Source organism: Saccopteryx bilineata, chromosome 2 (genome assembly GCF_036850765.1).
Source record: "Saccopteryx bilineata isolate mSacBil1 chromosome 2, mSacBil1_pri_phased_curated, whole genome shotgun sequence".
NCBI lineage: Eukaryota > Metazoa > Chordata > Mammalia > Chiroptera > Emballonuridae > Saccopteryx > Saccopteryx bilineata.
In genome coordinates, this window is record NC_089491.1 from 76,088,914 (window position 1) to 76,106,858 (window position 17,945).

The 17,945-nt window shown below is 38.7% G+C and overlaps 1 protein-coding gene across 5 annotated transcripts in view; it reads right to left on the minus strand.

Moving 5' to 3' along the window:
* The window catches only part of ZDHHC21 (zinc finger DHHC-type palmitoyltransferase 21), an 86,820-nt gene extending 71,641 nt beyond the window's left edge, over positions 1-15,179 (minus strand). The window contains exon 1 of one of the 5 annotated variants that reach the window (XM_066257277.1): positions 14,515-14,974. The gene's annotated coding sequence lies outside the window, so the exon portion shown is untranslated. Of the gene's footprint in view, positions 1-2,723; positions 2,848-14,479; positions 14,975-15,115 lie in introns of those variants that run through there. The other 4 variants (XM_066257276.1, XM_066257273.1, XM_066257274.1 and 1 more) reach the window with 4 other exon arrangements.
* Between the last annotated feature and the right edge of the window lie 2,766 nt (positions 15,180-17,945).

Below are 17,945 nucleotides of genomic sequence, written 5' to 3' on the forward strand. Positions count from 1 at the left end.
CAAGCAAGTATAAAATGATACTTGAACTTTCTTTGTATATATCATATTTGACAAAATAAAACCCTAGAAAAATAAAGAAGTTTCAGGATATTCAAATTTCACCATTAGCTTCAAATAATTTAATTTCAATTTTCATTATGAATTGCTATCATAGAATATAAATTGGCACTACTTTCTGAAGTTAAACACAAGTACGTCCTTAACCCAGCAATTCAACATTTAAAACCAAAGGAAATGAGTACTCATGTCCACCAAAAGATACATAAAAGTTTTTACTAGTTTTAATCATAAGGCTGATTATCACCCACATCAAAATAGTAGTAATTTTGTGGTGGCATGCATGTTTATTAACTGGAAAGGAACACAGAAGGGCTAGACGTGTTCTCTCTTGATCTGGGTAATGCTTCATGGGTGTGTGTGTGTGTGTGTGTGTAAAACATTCACTGCGCTGTACATTTAAGATTTGTGCAATTTAGTTTAATTTTAAACCATAGTAAAATGCTTAGAATAATTTTAAAAATTATAATGAAAAGTGAAAATAATTAAAAATTGCCAAAAATATTTAAATTCATGGAATGAAGTCCAACTTATTACTATGAACTCAAGAAGACCTCTGTTTAAATGGTCTTTTTTTTTTTCAGTTAGTGTTAACAAAATGCTAACAGGCCTCCCAAACCTATGGTACCAAAAAAAGCGAAAAAAAAAAATCTGTACTTTAGTAGATATAACTTATAAGCTTAAACAGTAAATTATTATGTAAGGAGTAGGGGCACCTTTTACATAAAATACAATGAAATAATACAATAATAAACTAGAACTATGTTTCCCAAACCTGTAAGCAAGCCAGTCTCAACTGAGGAGCTTTTTAAGAATACTATTCCTAGAATCCATTCCAGATCTATTGAATCATATTCTTTATGGAGTAAAGCTCAAAACCCAACGAAATGTTTAAAATGCTCCCCAACTGTATACAATGTATGTGAGTGGTATTTAGGAAGCACCAGTCCAGGAACTTCACTAAGACTTGAATGTTACAGCAATGAGTTGAACTCAGTTTAACAAATACTCATTGACCCTTCGCTGCGCTGTAGAAACGGTGAATATAAGACATGGTCTTTGCTCAAAGGAACTAACAGTCTAATGGACAAAAGATTCATAAACTGCACTTAAAATAATATGGCCAGTTCCATTTTATATTATGTAGACAAGTTGTACTAGAGGCACAAAAGATGGGGACTAGTTAAAGCAGGGCAGGACTTCCTATAGGGGGTAAAACCTGGTAACAGTCTTAAAAGATGAGGAAAAGTTATCCAAGCAAAGAAAAGTGACAACACTGCAAACAAGGAAGAGAAAGAGGTTACAAGAGTAAACATTGTAGGAGGTATTACAAACTGCCACTATAAATCATAAATCTTTCACTAGAGAGTAAATGGTGAGAAGGAGCTACACAATGAAGGACATAAAGATGCCATGTTAGAATGCTAAGACTTCATTCTTAGGCATTGGAAAGCTGTTAAAGCAGGGCTTTAACATAACGAAATTTATACTTTAAATCAATTATTGAAGCTCTGATAAGGAAGATGAAAGGTCAGTTAGGGTGAGAGAAAACAAAAGCCAAAATTAGTTTTAGCGAAGAGATCAACTGAAGAAACAGTCAGAATGAAAAAAGTAATTTTACTAACTGATTGGATTTTAGGGTCACAGATAAAAGAGTGAAGGATGACTCCAGATTTTTAGTTTATATCCCATACTATTTCATTCTTAGAATAATTTATCATCAGTTGAAAAGCCACAGAGTACAGCCTCTTTAGAGGCCTTGACAATGTTATTTAGAGCTACAAAACTACCAGTACAAAGAAAATAAGATTAAAGTAACTTAATTTTAAAACAATGCTCCTATGCTGCTATCCTCAGAATCTACAAATACTGGGGCAGCAGGAAAAAAAACAAACAGGAACTCAAATGCAACACCACTCAATTGTTTAAATCAGATGTCCAAATTAGTCCTTACATATGAAATCTAAAACATGAATAGTGCCTAGGTCTTTAAAAAGTAGTAAAAGTTTTACCTCTTAATTAAAAAATTAAAATACCTATCAGTATCATTTAAGTGAGAAAAGTCACAGAGAATATAAAGCATGCTATTTAACTTGCTAGGTTTTATTTTAAAAAGTAAAGAAGTTCAAATAAAAATGACAAGTTATCTACATAACTAAAAAGAGAAACATTAAAAAGAATGTTTATATTTACAGTCTTGCCAACCATCAAGTGCTAAAAGAAATGACAGAAGGCTCTGTCTGTCTCTCAGCACATTCAATATTATTAACTTCGCATAACTTCTTTATTTTAATGTTACAGTTACAGTCAGGACTAAACAACAGATTATAAATTACAATAATTATGCAGAACAGAGTAATTTCATTACATTCTACATTTATTAATATTAGAAACAGAAGAGCAAACAAGCCAGCAAAACAAGTAGCAAAATTATAAAATACTCATTCATTTTTTGAACTTTATTTTTATTCTCCTCTGCCAAAGAATAAATTTTTCTTATCAGTAGAAGAGATTCCTCACAACAGAAAATGCTAAATAGTGAAAAGTATAGTTAAAATGTATCTATTTTTCCTGCATGTAAACATGTATAGACAAGTATCTCCAAGGAAAAGTGACAGAAACATAAAACAGTAAACAAATAAGATTTCAAATAATTTTGTAAATACCTGATTAGTGAAAATTAGTGCCACATAACCCTTACAATTGGATTGTAGAGAAGAAAACAGTAGTCTACCAAGAGCTCCAAATCAGATTACAACCAGGAACACGTAACTGGTAGAGTTGCAGGATCATTCCACTCAGTTAAATCTTGACCAGGCGTGGCTTATGGCTGAACAGAAACTATTACACATCCGTAGCAACAACCCAACTGAATACAATGCTGCTACTCCGTCTTAAGGGTGGCATTTGTAAAATACTTTCATTAGCTAGAGATCCAACATATTAATTTGTATATTAAATGGTGAGTACATAACTCAAACTTTGATGTAACTAGTGGACACACTGGTATTTCAACATTTTTTAAGATTGCTATCTGGTAACTAACTATACTTGAGTGCTGTGACTAACTTCATTAATGATGCAAATTACTACAGCACAAACTTTTTAAAAAGAAATTATAATTCAACTCTAATAAACTGGACTACATAAATATTTACAGTGTTCAAACTATTCTAGTAGGAAACCACCTTTCCTCTTTTGCTTTTTCAGGCAACTAAATTTCACCACACATTTTCCTCAGGAAGAATAGTCAAGTCACTATAAAAAAGTGACAGAAAACTGTAACTTCGAAATGCATAGGCCCTGGCCGGTTGGCTCAGCGGTAGAGCGTCGGCCTAGCGAGCGGAGGACCCGGGTTCGATTCCCGGCCAGGGCACACAGGAGAAGCGCCCATTTGCTTCTCCACCCCTCCGCCGTGCTTTCCTCTCTGTCTCTCTCTTCCCCTCCCGCAGCCAAGGCTCCATTGGAGCAAACATGGCCCGGGCGCTGGGGATGGCTCTGTGGCCTCTGCCTCAGACGCTAGAGTGGCTCTGGTCGCAACATGGCGACGCCCAGGATGGGCAGATTATCGCCCCCTGGTGGGCAGAGCGTCGCCCCTGGTGGGCGTGCCGGGTGGATCCCGGTCGGGCGCATGCGGGAGTCTGTCTGACTGTCTCTCCCCATTTCCAGCTTCAGAAAAAAAAAAAAAAAAAAAAAAAAAAAGAAATGCATATTTGTGAGCCAAAATAACTCACAAGAAATCTAGTCAAATACGTATCTCTAAACTTACAGTTTTAGCTGACTCCTCACCTCAGCCAGTGGTCTCATTACAGTTCCATGAATATGAAAAGTATATTCCATCTCCCATGTCTCCTATCTGAAATAGCCTCACCATTTTGCTTACTCTAAATTCAACTCATACTCCAAGGTCAATCTGAATCTCACTCTCCATATAAAAATTTTCCTGGCACCTCAGTTCACAGTGATTTCTTTCTTTTCTCTCTTTTTCTTCTAAATTCCAAATAAAAAGCAAAACTAGTAAAAGAAAATAACAAGTGGTTTTATAATCCTGAAATGAGGTAGGCTTTCATAAACGAGACCCATAAACTAAGTTTGACTACATAAAGGAGAAAGTTCTGAAGCCCAAGACACACCAAAAAACAAAGTTAAAAGACAAAGCATCCCTGGAAAACAGTAATATATGACCAACAAGAAGCATACAAAATAAACACTTAAAGAGAGGCAATTCACACAACTACATAAAAAATCCAATGGCTAATCACTAGTGATTAGAAAAATGTGAAATAACTAGGTATGTTTTTCATCCCTTGTATTGACAAAATTTTACTTAATTATTTATTTAAGTGAGAGAAGGGGTGTTAGACAGATTCCCGCATGCACTCTGACTGGGATCCACCCAGCAACACCCTTCTGGGGCAATGCTCAAATCAACCTGGTCAGCCTGAGGCTGACACTTGGACCAAATGAGCTATCCTCAGCACCTGGGGCCAACGCACACCAATCAACCAACTGGCTGAAAGAGAAGAAGGAGGAAAGAAGGGGAGAGGGAGGAAGAGAAGCAGATGAGCACGTCTTATGTGTGTCCTGACCAAAGATGGAACCCAGAACATCCACATGCTGGGCTGACTGACGCTCTATCCACTGAGCCAACCAGCCAGGGTTAGACAAAATTTTAGAAAGACAGATAATATCCAATGTTGAGAAGGCAGAGAAAATGACACACCAGTATACATATAAACTGATACAATTGTTTGGAAAGCAGTAGCTATTAAAGTGTCAAACTCTTTGACCCAGCAGTTATTTCTAATATTACCTAAAAGATATTCATTAGAGTGTACTAGTATATATACATACAAGAGTGTTCTATACAGAACTTTTGTTAATTACAAAAATATGGCACAATCTAAATTTCATGCAGAGAGAGAAAAATGATTAAATAAATTATAACATCCAATAGTGTAAACTATTTCCAAGTCACTACAATTTTAAAAGAAACAAATGGAGGGCAGATAGATCTAGATCTCCATTGCTACCCACATATAATGTTGAGTGAAAAAAGTTACATTGGCAAAATCTATGGGGGCAGGGGTTCTTAACAGTGGTTTCCTGAAGGTAGAGGAGGAAGGAAATAGACGAGGAGAGGCCAAAGGGAACTTCTGTGGCACTGATAAAGATCTCTATCTAGATACGAGTTTGAGATACACAGGTTATGAACGGTCATGTCAAACCTCAGCAAACACACACTCAAGATTACATGGCAGTAAATTTACCTTTTAAAAAACCCTGTAAATCAGCACTGAACTCTAGTTAATAATATATATGCTGAAGTATTAGGGAGAGAGGGGAGAAGTGTACTGATGAATGCAAGTTAACTTTGAATAGGATCCAAAATAATGAAGTAGATTGATAAATGGACTGGGGGATGGATGAGTCTGTGATAAAGTTCAGTAAAATATTAGTTGTGAATGTAGGTGATGGGTATTCAAAGGCTACACTATATAATTCTTTCAACTCTACTGTTAAAATTTTTCATAATTAAATGTTGGAGGGGAAAGCCAATCATACAAAAATGTATATAACGTGATTATTTTTGTTAGAAGAAAAGTATATGTATAAGTAATTTTTGTATATGTATAGGAAAAACGTGAGAAAGAGAACACACCTATAAACTGTTACCAGTGGTTATCACTAGGCTGAGGAAGGAAAGCAATCAGAAGGCAGGCTTTCATGTTTTATACATTTATATGTTCTTCCAAATTTATTAGTAAACATATGTACTTCTAAATTCTTTTAGACCAACTGAACTATAAAAAGATAGCCCAGGAAGTCTGATTAGACACTACAACCTTACAAATAAAATATTTAACTTAAGCCTCTCTTTATCACTATATATTATCCTTATCTTAAATGCTTTTAAAATTTATATTTTTAAAAATGCAATGTAGAAGCATCAGCTGGAAAGCCAAATAGTTATAATCCAGAAAGATATTTATGAAACTTGTATCACTTATAGATTATTTTCCCTATGGCAAAAGCCTTATTTAAGAAAATGTTTAAAGTTTAATATGAATAATTATAAGTAATCATAAAGTAACTACAATTATTTTTTGCAAATGAATAATTGTTGAATGCATCTAAACATAGGAATTAAAGATATATGCCACATACTTCAGAAATATATTCCCATGGAAAATTAAATGCAGACTTACCACTTGCAAACTCACTGTGATGTGCTGAAACTTTTCTGGTACTTGAATTTAGAGGTTTTTACCTTGAGTCATTTTTTTTTATTACATTTCAACAAATGGATATCTCTTCAAAAACAGTTCTCCATAAGAATCTATTTATGGTTTAATAAATAATTCTCTCACAAAAACAAAAATTGTAAGCAGCTAATCCAACCATGAAAATGTCAATTAAACTTTTAAATTCAGACATAAGATTATTCAACTCCACCTCATTCTGTGCTTTCATACTCTACACCACCTCCCAAAAAAGTGCATTTGATTACTGTTGGGCAAATAAGTTTGTAAAATTTGTGTTATTTGGTTTTACTCATTTTTATTAAAAATGGTGCTGCCCACATGGGTTAGCTGATTACCTTCCTGCTTGGGAAGGGGCTTGGTTATGCTAATGTGTGCTGGGGAAGGGCTTTCGTGCCAAAAAGTTTTAAAAGAAGGAGCTAGGAGGCCATTTGAGAAGAGACCACATTGTTGCAGGGGGAGAGGCCACGTGGTTGCAGAGGCAAGCAAGCAAGATGGCGGGGTGCTGAAGGGGAACAGAGGTGGGAGCCTTTGATTCTAGGAAAAACCAGAAAGATTCTCCTGGTTGTGGAACAGGAGAACATGTGAGTGGGTTTTGGTGCCCGACTGTTTTTTACTCGTTGGCCGGTAAGAGTCTAGAATAGAAGGTAATCGCCCACCATTTCTTGGCTCTGCAGTTTCATTACCATCTGCCCGAATTCAATGAGAACCTGCATGTGAATGGCTATGATGGCAGCAGCCCCTGGCCTTACAATTACCATTACACATCAAAGTTCTCTCTTTTGAAACCACTCAGTTCCCATAAAATCAAATCAGCATTATGTGTCCAGTTTGGGCTTCACCAAGTTTCCTCACCACAAATCACAAAATGACAATCGATTCTGAGATCACTGATAGGAAAAAGTGCAATGTAATGTCTGTCTTTCATAATTTGAGGCTAGAACTATCTAATCACAATTGATAAACATAAAATTAAGAGTTTAAAATAGAACCAAGTTTTAGTTTAGAATGCTGTAAAGAGAAAAGCTATCCTCCTGTGATAAAAACATTAAGCAAAGCAACCATAAAAGGTAGTTTCTACAGTTCTAGCTTAAACAATAATACTGTGAAGAGTTCTAGATAACATGATTCAATATTTCACTAATTTAATCAACATCTATTGACTATATACAGTGTTTTGGTGCTAGATATAAACAGAAGAGAGAGGCCCTCTACTAAGTGAAGAAAAACTGGTAAATAGACAAGACCATAACCACATAAAACAAGATAAGACATAGGGCAAGGAGGAAAGAAAGCACCTCATATAGAAAGGATATTGTTTCAAGGAACTTTTTCACTTATGTGAACATTTATGTGTGTACTAGATTGCAATACCAAATGTATTTCTTATGGTAAACTGCCATAAGAAAAGACTTCAGGAAGAGAGTAAAATCTGTGAATTAACTTAGTGAAGAATGGAGGCTATTCTGCACAAGGGAGCAAATAAGCAAAGGTATAAAAGCAGGCAGAGAAAACGCAATTAAACTGAAATGACAAGAGTCACTGAATATGGAAGAATAGGATAAAACACAATTTACCTCTTCTGACCACAATCAACTCTAAGAAATAGATCTCATAATGTTACTAGCACACACAAACATATGAGATATATAAGTATATGTGTGTACTCATAAATATATTCATGTATGAAATACATAACTGAAAAAAATTAATCAAATATTTACCCTTACTATATGTAATTTACTCTGATATAATTTGATGACCCACAAGCAGAGAATGATCTAAAAGTGAAAAACACTGTTAAGCCATGCCAATGAGTTTGGATTTCCCCTAAACACAGTGGAAACCACAGAGGATTTTATACAGAAGAATGCCATGATAAAACTTGCATTTTGGAAAGAAGAAGAATACTCTGAAGAATGAACTCTGGTGGATGGCTAAGACTCCAAGACAGACTAAATGAAATATGATAGGCTTACTGGCTATCAACATGAGAAATAATTATGGGCACATGGCAAGCACCCCAAAAGTGGTAACTTACAATACAAGAGGAGTGGGGCAGAGGGTTGAGGAAGAAACACTTAAGACAGGAGGCATACTGGAAAGGGACAATTAAGAACTTAATGAGTAAAACTTACAGGGAGTTGGTAAACATTTGGAAGCATAGAACACATGCTAGAATGGTTCCCAAGCCTTTGGCTTAGCAACTAGGTGAAGGGTGGTACCATTCTCCAAAACAGGAAATAAAGAACAAGTTATGAATTTATTAAGCATACTGCTTACCATAGCAATGAGAAACTATTATATACTGATGTGAAAAATACATCAAAATTATTATCATCACATTTCCATTCCCCTTAGAGATTTTTTTTTCTAGGTGAGAGGAGGGGAGATAGTGAGGCAGACTCCCACATGCCCTAACTGGGACCCATCCGGCAGCCCCCATCTAGGGCTAATGTTCGAGTACTGAGCTATTTTCAGCACCTGTGGCTGACACGCTGGGACCAACTGAGTTATCCTCAGTGTCCAGAGTCACACTCAAACCAATCCAGCTGGATGCGGGAGGGGGAGAGGGAGAGAAGGGGGAGAGGGAGCAGGAGACAAACAGATAGTCACTTCTCCTGTGTGCCCTGCCCAGGAACTGAACCCAGGACGTTCATATGCCAAGCAGATGCTCTATCTGCTGAGCCACCAGATAGAGCCATAGATATATATAGAGAGAGATAAAGATATAGTTTTTTTTTTTTTTAAGTCAGAGGGGAGGAGGCAGAGACAGACCCTTGCATACGCCTGACTGGGATCTACCTGACAAGTCCTCTACCAGGCAATGCTCTGCCTGCCTGGGCTGTTGCTATGTTGCTCGGCAACCGAGCTATTTTAGCACCTAGGAGAGGCCATGAAGCCATCCTCAGCACCTGGGGCCAACTTTGCAGGAACCATTCGAGGCATGGCTGCAGGAGGGGAAGAAAAAGGGCAGGGGGTGGAGGCTAAGAAGCAGATGGTCGCTTCTCCTGTATGTCCTGACCTGGAATCGAACTGAAACTTCCACATGCTGGGCCAACTCTCTACCGCTGGGCCAACTCTCTACCACTGAGCCAACCGGTCAGGGCCCAGAAATATTTTTTAAATTTTTATTATTTATTCATCTTAGAGAGGTGGGGTGGAGAGAGAGAGAGAGAGAGAGAGAGAAAAGGGAAGGGGGAGGAGCAGGAAGTATCAACTCCCATATGTGCCTTCACCAGGCAAGCCTGGGGTTTTGAACTGGTGACCTCAGCGTTCCAGGTCAACATTTGACCCACTTCACCACCACAGGTCAGGCCAGAGATATTTTTAAAAAACTACTTTCTCCCAGGGTCAATTTTTCTATGGTCCATAGTTATTAGGATTGTCAAATATAAATTATTTCTACTCTAATTTTCTGAGCTAATTCTGAGTCTCCTTGGTTGTACCTTTGTTTTTTAGAGACAAAATACAGAATAGCAAAGTAAAGAACTGCTGCTGTAATGGGAAATGAATGAATTCATCTTCTAGAAAATAATCTCAAGCAGAATTAAATGTGGTACATCAAAGTATTCTGAAACATGGCCAAGGTCAATAAATACTACTGCAAAGACTATGACTCTCCAGTGGCTTCCGGATGTTCCAGCCCAGCAGTTTCTGTCAGTAACACTCTTAGGTAATAGCACAGGTCAACCCTCCATGAGTCAAACCCCAGTTACTCACTGGCTTAAAATCAAGGAAAAAAATCCTACTTTACACTTATAGTTATTAGAGCTACACTGCAGCCATAGTATTCAAAATGAGATGAATATTTCATCTAGTTAAATATCATCAACCCCACTGTGGAATCAAATCTCTACTATGTGGTATGAAAGCAATATTAACCTTAAAAATCCAAGAAATTTTGGGGTAACAAAGAATATCCCAAACTTTCATAACTATAAAATATAATTAAATACTTTTAACATTGCTATGTCTAAAAGAATACAATGAACAATTTATAGGGCAAACCAAAAAAAAAAATTTCCCCCAAAAGAAAAGTTAACAATATATATCATATATAATATATATTGACATAAATAAAATATATAAAATATATATTTATATATAAAATATAAACCTATAATTGCAGCTTATAATGAATTTTTAAAACAAAATTACAATTATACACCTTTAACATATATTTACACAGCTATTTAACATCTGAATTGATCCACTCTGAAAATTGGTCATTTTAACCAATTCTTCCTAAATTTTCAGGTATAGCTATCTTGAACAATTAGCCAATAAGGTATTCAATTTTTTTAAATATCACATCGGTATTTGGTTTATTTCAATAGAGTAAGAAATTAATTCTGTACAGATATTAAAAAGAGAGCCACATGCAAATTACAACATAGCCGCTTATTAGTTCTCCAAGCTTCAGTTTCTTTTCAAGTTTCAGTTTAACCATCTGTAAAATGGTGATGAAATTATTAAATCACAAGGTTATTGTACTTAAATGAAAAATTGCCTGGCAGATGATAAGCACCTCCAAAAATGACTGTTTTTCTTTTTCAAGAGAGAGGAGGGGAGACAGTGAGACAGACTCCCGCAAGCGCTACTACCAGGTCCACCTGTCTGGGGCTGATGCTTGAGTATAAGCTATTTTTAGCGACAGAGGCTGAGGCTCAGAGGAATCGAGCTAACCTCAGAGCTATCCTCAGCACAGGGCCTCCGTTTGAACCATTCCAGCCACTGGCTGCCAGAGAGGAAGAGGGAGAGAAGGGGAAGGAGGAAAAAAGGGAAGAGGGGGTGGAAGAGAAGCAGATGGTCACTTCTCCTATGTGCCCTGCAGGAATCGAACCTGGTACATCCACACACCAGGCCCACCCTCTATCCACTAAGCCAAACGGCCAGGGCCCAAAATGATAATTAAAGGGGAGTGGAAAAGGGGAGAGGAAGGGAAACTTAAAGATGAGTTCTACTACATAGTCTTACAAACTCCAGAATGAAAAATAATTCTGGATCCCATCATTAAAGTGGTGATACATTTAACCATAACCCAGATACCTACTTTCTCTAACACTAAAGTCTGAGAACTACTTGTCAGAGATGAGAAACCTCAGATGGTACACTTTCAGTGTTATCATAAAGTAAGCACATGGGGAGGTTGCATTTCCACATGTTAGCATGAGGTCTCTTCAAGCAGAAAACCAAAAACAGAGATGTGATCTAAAATAGACTGAACTGAAGCCTGTAAACTAAATCACTTTCAGGTTAAAAGCAGAAGGACTGGTGATTTATGAAATAAAGTATGGGAGAAAATCGGGACCTGATTTTAGAAGCTAATGAAGAATATATAATTAAAGTAAGGAATTCTCATTCAATTGCTGAATTCTCCAAAAAGACTGAAATGTGAGCAATGCTACTTCGTGTCTATGAAGATGGATTTTTTAAACTAGGCTAACTCAATTTACCAATGATTCTTAACCAAAAAGTCACTATTCTGACAATAAGAAAGAGTGGTATTTTTCCATTCTCGTCTTCCACCTATATATTTTTACTGATTCAAAAAAGTTCAAACAGCCCTGGCCGGTTGGCTCAGCGGTAGAGCGTCGGCCTAGCGTGCGGAGGATCTGGGTTCGATTCCCGGCCAGGGCACACAGGAGAAGCGCTCATTTGCTTCTCTACCCCCACCCCTCCTTCCTCTCTGTCTCTCTCTTCCCGCAGCCAAGGCTCCACTGGAGCAAAGATGGCCCGTGCGCTGGGGATGGCTCTGTGGCCTCTGCCTCAGGCGCTAGAGTGGCTCTGGTCGCAACATGGCGACGCCCAGGATGGGCAGAGCATCGCCCCCTGGTGGGCGTGCCGGGTGGATCCCGGTCGGGCGCATGCAGGAGTCTGTCTGTCTCTCCCTGTTTCCAGCTTCAGAAAAATGCAAAAAAAAAAAAAAGAAAGTTCAAACAGCCTGACCAAGCGGTGGCGCAGTGGATAGAGCGTTGGACTGGGATGCGGAAGGGCCCAGGTTTGAGACCCCAAGGTCCGCCAGCTTGAGCGCGGGTTCATCTGGTTTGAGCAAAAGCTCACCAGCTTGGACCCAAGGTCGCTGGCTCGAGCAAGGGGTTACTCGGTCTGCTGTAGCCCCACGGTCAAGGCACATATGAGAAAGCAATCAATGAACAACTAAGGTGTAGCAACGAAAAACTGATGATTGATGTTTCTCATCTCTCTCCATTCCTGTCTGTCTGTCCCTATCTATCCCTCTCTCTGACTCTCTCTCTGTCTCTGTAAAAAAAAAAAAAAAAAAAAAAAAAAAAGTTCAAACATTTCTACCTTAAGAGGTATTAATGTACTGATGATTCTACTAAATTGTAAAATGCCATTTATATTTAGTGCATTTGAAAAGTTGAATCCAAGCCCTAATAGTTTACTAAATAAAAAGACTCCATTCTTTAATATAAAAGTAAAACTGAGGTTAGGGAACAACTTTCTGGTAATAAAAATAGCTTTCCTCTGCCTTCTCTGGTAGGCCTGGTAGTACTGATGATACCACCACTATGTAGCCTTCTAACCTGAAAAAGATTTGTTGATTCACAATTACAAAGCAGAAAAAAAGCTCCATGGAGACTTCACTAGACTTTTCAATTCATTTCTTCACTAATTCATCACATTATTACTTTTCAAGTTCTGAATCAGTCCCTATGAATTAAAGAAATCAGGCAGTGGGCAAATCAGTAAAAATTTTATGATTCACTGATTACTTTTCGTTATAGAATCTATCTGTTAAGCTAACAGTTATGTGCATGCATTTTAAAATGCTTAAATTTCTTTTATTACATAAAATAACCCAGTGATAGGCAAGGTAACACAGTTGTTACCATTTTATTTAAAATATGCTCTATTGCATTTACTCCACCTACAGTTTCTGAAGTAAGCTTAACAGAAATAACAACAATTTGAAAGGAACTAATATAATCCTATTGCTTTACATCCAAAATGAGAAATTCTGAAATAGTACTACATCAAACACTATTCCAAAAAGTATGGACTTATACATTTCTTACTCATATTTTTATATAATTTTATATATATTTCTTCTAGTAAATATTTTAACATACCTTTAACATGTTAAAGGGTCTTAAATTATTTATAAATATATAAGCCAAGCAAGCAGGGAAAAGCAAATAAGCCTTAAAAAATTTAGCTTGACTCCCTAGTTGTATAGATGAGAAAACAGCATGGGTTATGATCTACCCATGACCCCACAGCTGGAATAGGACAGCAATGAGACTAAAATCTGCTTTTTCCTTCCACAACACCAAATCTTATTTGGTTGTTTCTGATTGATTTCTCACTTCATCTCATCTTCAAAAACCATTTCGCCATTAAGACATAACTTAGGCAAAATAAAACACCTGAGTTTCAACTAAAAAGTTGAAAAAAATGTAACAAGACATTACACCAAAAGCATTTTCGTCCAGGAATGGCACACACTACCTTATTATTAGTATTACTATCACTATTATTACCACCACAAGGGAGGTGGTTAATTTTTTTTTAAGTATATATTTTGACATACTAGGGTGAGGACCGATTAGACACGGTTTGAACTTACCCTTAATTATCCTTAGTCCTCTTTACTTTAAACTGATTTATGACCTGCCTACAATGACCTGGATATTTTTCCCCCATCTTGTACTTTTATGGACTACTATATTGCAATACTTTCAAGTAATAATCGGTCAGTTCTCTCAGCCCTAGAGATACAGACATCCTCCACTGACTCACAAGGGATTATAAAACGTGACCCAAATATAGCTTGAGAAAGACCAGAACTTTAAATGAACTCTCCAATTAAAATCCAGCAACCTATTATAGTGAATGGTAACAAGTGCGAACTGCTGCCACCCATAAGCCATTTTCTCAAAATCACTCTAGGATCTACGAGGGAGGCAGAAGGTCAATAAAGGAGTAAACTACTTCTCCTGCTGCTGATCCTCTGCAGCCTCACACCAGCGATCTGGAAATGAATGAAAGGCTGTGGCAGCATAAATCCCAGATCCCTAGTCAGGTCTCGATCTGAGGTACGGGGAGGGAAACAGCAGTTCACAGGCGAGAAACTCAGGGCACAGATTTCATACATTTAAATATATATATATATATATTTTTTTTAACCGTACCAAAATCACCGCGACTAAAGCAGGAACCCACTCACCACCAGTGAATGGGAGGGGCCGCCGACGGGCAGCTGCAGCTCTGGCTGAAGATGCTCTGAGGAAGGCCAGGCGGCCGAGCAGGGCACCCGGAACACCCAGGGCTCCGAGTGTGTGCGGGAGGCAGGTGCGGGCGGCGGCCGGGCGCGGGCGAGAGCGCAGCCAGGTGAGGCGGCCGGGCGCCTGGGGCAGCGCCGGGGACCCGCCAGGGGTTGGCCGCGTCGCCCCCGTCCCTGCCTGCGCACACTCACCGCACCGCCCGGCTCTCGCCTCGCAGCCGTGGCTCTCGCGGCCGCCAGCGGCTCTTCCCGCTCCTCCTCCTCCACTGCCTCCTCCAGTGCCGCCGCCGCCGCCCAGGCTGGGCCGTGCTCCTTTCCGCTTCCGGGAGCCCGAGCGCCTGGACCGGCGGCCTGAGCATCCGCCCGCCCGCGCCTGCGGCTGACCGGCTGCCGCCCGCGCCGTCCCGCTCCGCGCCCGGGAGCACGATGGCAGCCGCCGAGGGCCGAAAGACCAGGAATCGCGGCGCCGGCGCAAGACACGCGCCCGGACCTAGGCCGCGGGTCCCACCAGAACCCCGAACCCAAGCACCCGAACCTGACGCACCTGGGCGCCTTTGCACTTTCCTGATGCCATCTTCCCAGCTCTGTCCAGGACGTCCTTCTCTTTGTCCCCACACCCTCACCGTCCTCCTTATAAGGATTGCGTTTATCTTCTTTCTTTAAAGGGAGATGCTCAACCAGCCTCTCTCAAAAGACGTTCAGAATGTCCTGCGCTATCTTGCTTCAAAGTGCAGTCCGCAGAAACTGGTTTGAAATGCACAGTCTTAGGCCTGCTTAATCAGTGTTGCATTATAACACCATCTCCAGGTGATTGGTACGTGTGCACCTTAAAGATTGGAAAGCACTGGACTCTAGTGAATGGTCTTGCCCACTTCAAACCTTCTTTGAGACAAGAGCTAATGTTGCCCCAACCATCCAAGAAGTTTCCTATTCCTGTCAGCAACCGAAACAAGTTTTACTTAGGATTTCAGGAAACATCCAAAAGTTGCCGGCTTTCCTATCCTGTAACCTAGGAAAAATAAATTGACTCAACATAGCAAATAATACACCTCACAGTCTAAACTGGTATCAAACACCAGCGATACACTACAACCTCTCCTGTCCTCCCTCACCTCAACTGAACAGTACTTTGGGAAGATTAAAATGTTTGCAATAATTTGGAACTAAATCTTTGGGCCAGCATGCCAGAGGAGATAATGTATGAATGAAAGAAATAATACCTGCTGCATAAAATCTGAGCTCCTTACAAGATGTTAGTGAAAGCCCTTTACAAATTGGTCCAACCTACCTCTCCAGTTTTTTATCTAACTACTAACTTGGTTTATTTATCCATCCAGAATGCCCTCTATCTTCCCATCTGATGATCTTAATTCTATCTAGGCTTGGGAGTTAGCTCAAATCCTGCCAGCCCAGAATTCTCTCTCACTGCTGCATTTATATTATATACATTGTAGTTTATTTGGGGCCCTTATCTTACTTTGAATAACTAGGTATTTTTAAATGTGTTTTGTCCTAGTTTCTCAGTTGATTACAAACCCCTTGGGATCTTGAAGACCAGTCAGTGGTTATCAAAGTGTGGTCTCCACATCAGCAACATCAACATAACCTGGGCACTTGTGAAAAGTTCCACATTCTCCAACTCCACCCTAGATCTACTGTTTAGAAACCAGGCAGTGAATTCCAGCTGTGTTTTAACAAGGTTTGCAAGTAATTCTAATGTACACTCAACTCTTAGAATTACTAACCTAGAATATTGTCTCTACTTCCAAAGGTACTCAAGGGACTGATTTATCTAAAAGCAAGTTTTATTGCCTTTTAGATTAAGAAATAAGCTGCTCAGTTCATGCACAACTAGTTGGAAATCTGTGACAATTGCTTTTGGAAGAATTATCTTTGATTTTCATAATGCAGTTTATGTAGTAGATGTTCATAGCTTGGTTTGTTTGAAAAGAAAGAAATAATAGAGATAACTAGTCATTTTAGGGGAAAAAGAAATATGTAGAATTTTACCTCTAGTCAGGTAACTGAGTTGCATAATGTTGCTCTCTTTTATCATACCCTTGTGACAGACAATAATTTGTGGCAAATGAGCTCAACAGGTCTCAAAATGATACTTAGTGGGTGGGCACATAAATACTCATAACAATTGAAAGTGTACATATTTTTCATGGCTTTCTTTCATGAGTTAATTTTTCTCATTAGCCAAATCAATACCACAGAGAATTTTCTCCAAAAGGCATGGAAAGTGAGAAGTACTGTAATAGGAAAAATGTTCTGAAAATCATGAGACTTTATACCATGGGAAGTTAAGTATTATATAATCAAGGACCTATCTATATCTATTTTTTATTTGGAAGGCCAAATCATCTAGTTCTATCATTCATGATAAACATGACAATATTGTATGGAATTATATTGTATGTAAGAATCAAGTAATCTTTTGGGGAGCTTTTCTATTTCCTGTAAGGATGGAGAGAAGATATATGCTATGCAGTATTTATTCCCCTCCAGAATTCTAGTTTATTTCATGTGCCTGTGACTGATAGATACATGATTATTAATCAAATTAATATTTATCTGGGAATTGAAAAAATGACAAGCACAAGTAGCATTGCTGCCACTGTCAGCTTAGCTTCTCAACAAAGGCACAGGCAGGGCATTTATGTGGATAAACTCAAGCCAACTACTGTGCTTCTGTGCCGTGACTGGGAAGGACTGGATTTTACTGCAATTTCTAAAAGTGAGTGCAAGTGTAGTCCAGAGTTTAATCAGTACTGGCTAATAGCCCTTGGCAGCTTTGGGTGTATGGCATTCTCCACCTGCCCATCTGGGTACCATGCCCTAAGCACCCACATTTGATGCACATCCATGATTTCTTGGTTGCTTATAGTCATCTCCCCCATCTGTTTGAGTGGCAGAGTGCCCATTCCACAACAGTCTAATATTCTAATAGTTGTTCTTAACCTCTTTAGGGTTACACATCTCTTTTAGCATCTGATGAAAGTTGTGAGCCCCCTTTCACACACACACACATATAAATTTATACATACATATTTAATATGAAGTTTCACAAAGTGTTCCACCTTTCCACATCTCCAGAGGACCATAATAAAGTCATAAATGTCAGGTTAAGAACTTGCCCTCAGACATAGAAAGTGGGTAAAATAAACTTTTTCGTTTTTTTAAATATGAAGTATAACTCTAAAAAAACCCCACTGTGTGCTTAGGGGACAAAACAAAAGCAATGCTAAACAGGGTTACAAGCAAAGCACCATGGGAATGCTAAAGCAGCAGCTAGTAGCGTCAGCAGGGTGATTCAAGACTGGCTTCATAGAGAAAAGTTCTTGTATCAGACAAGTGACATGAGGATTTTG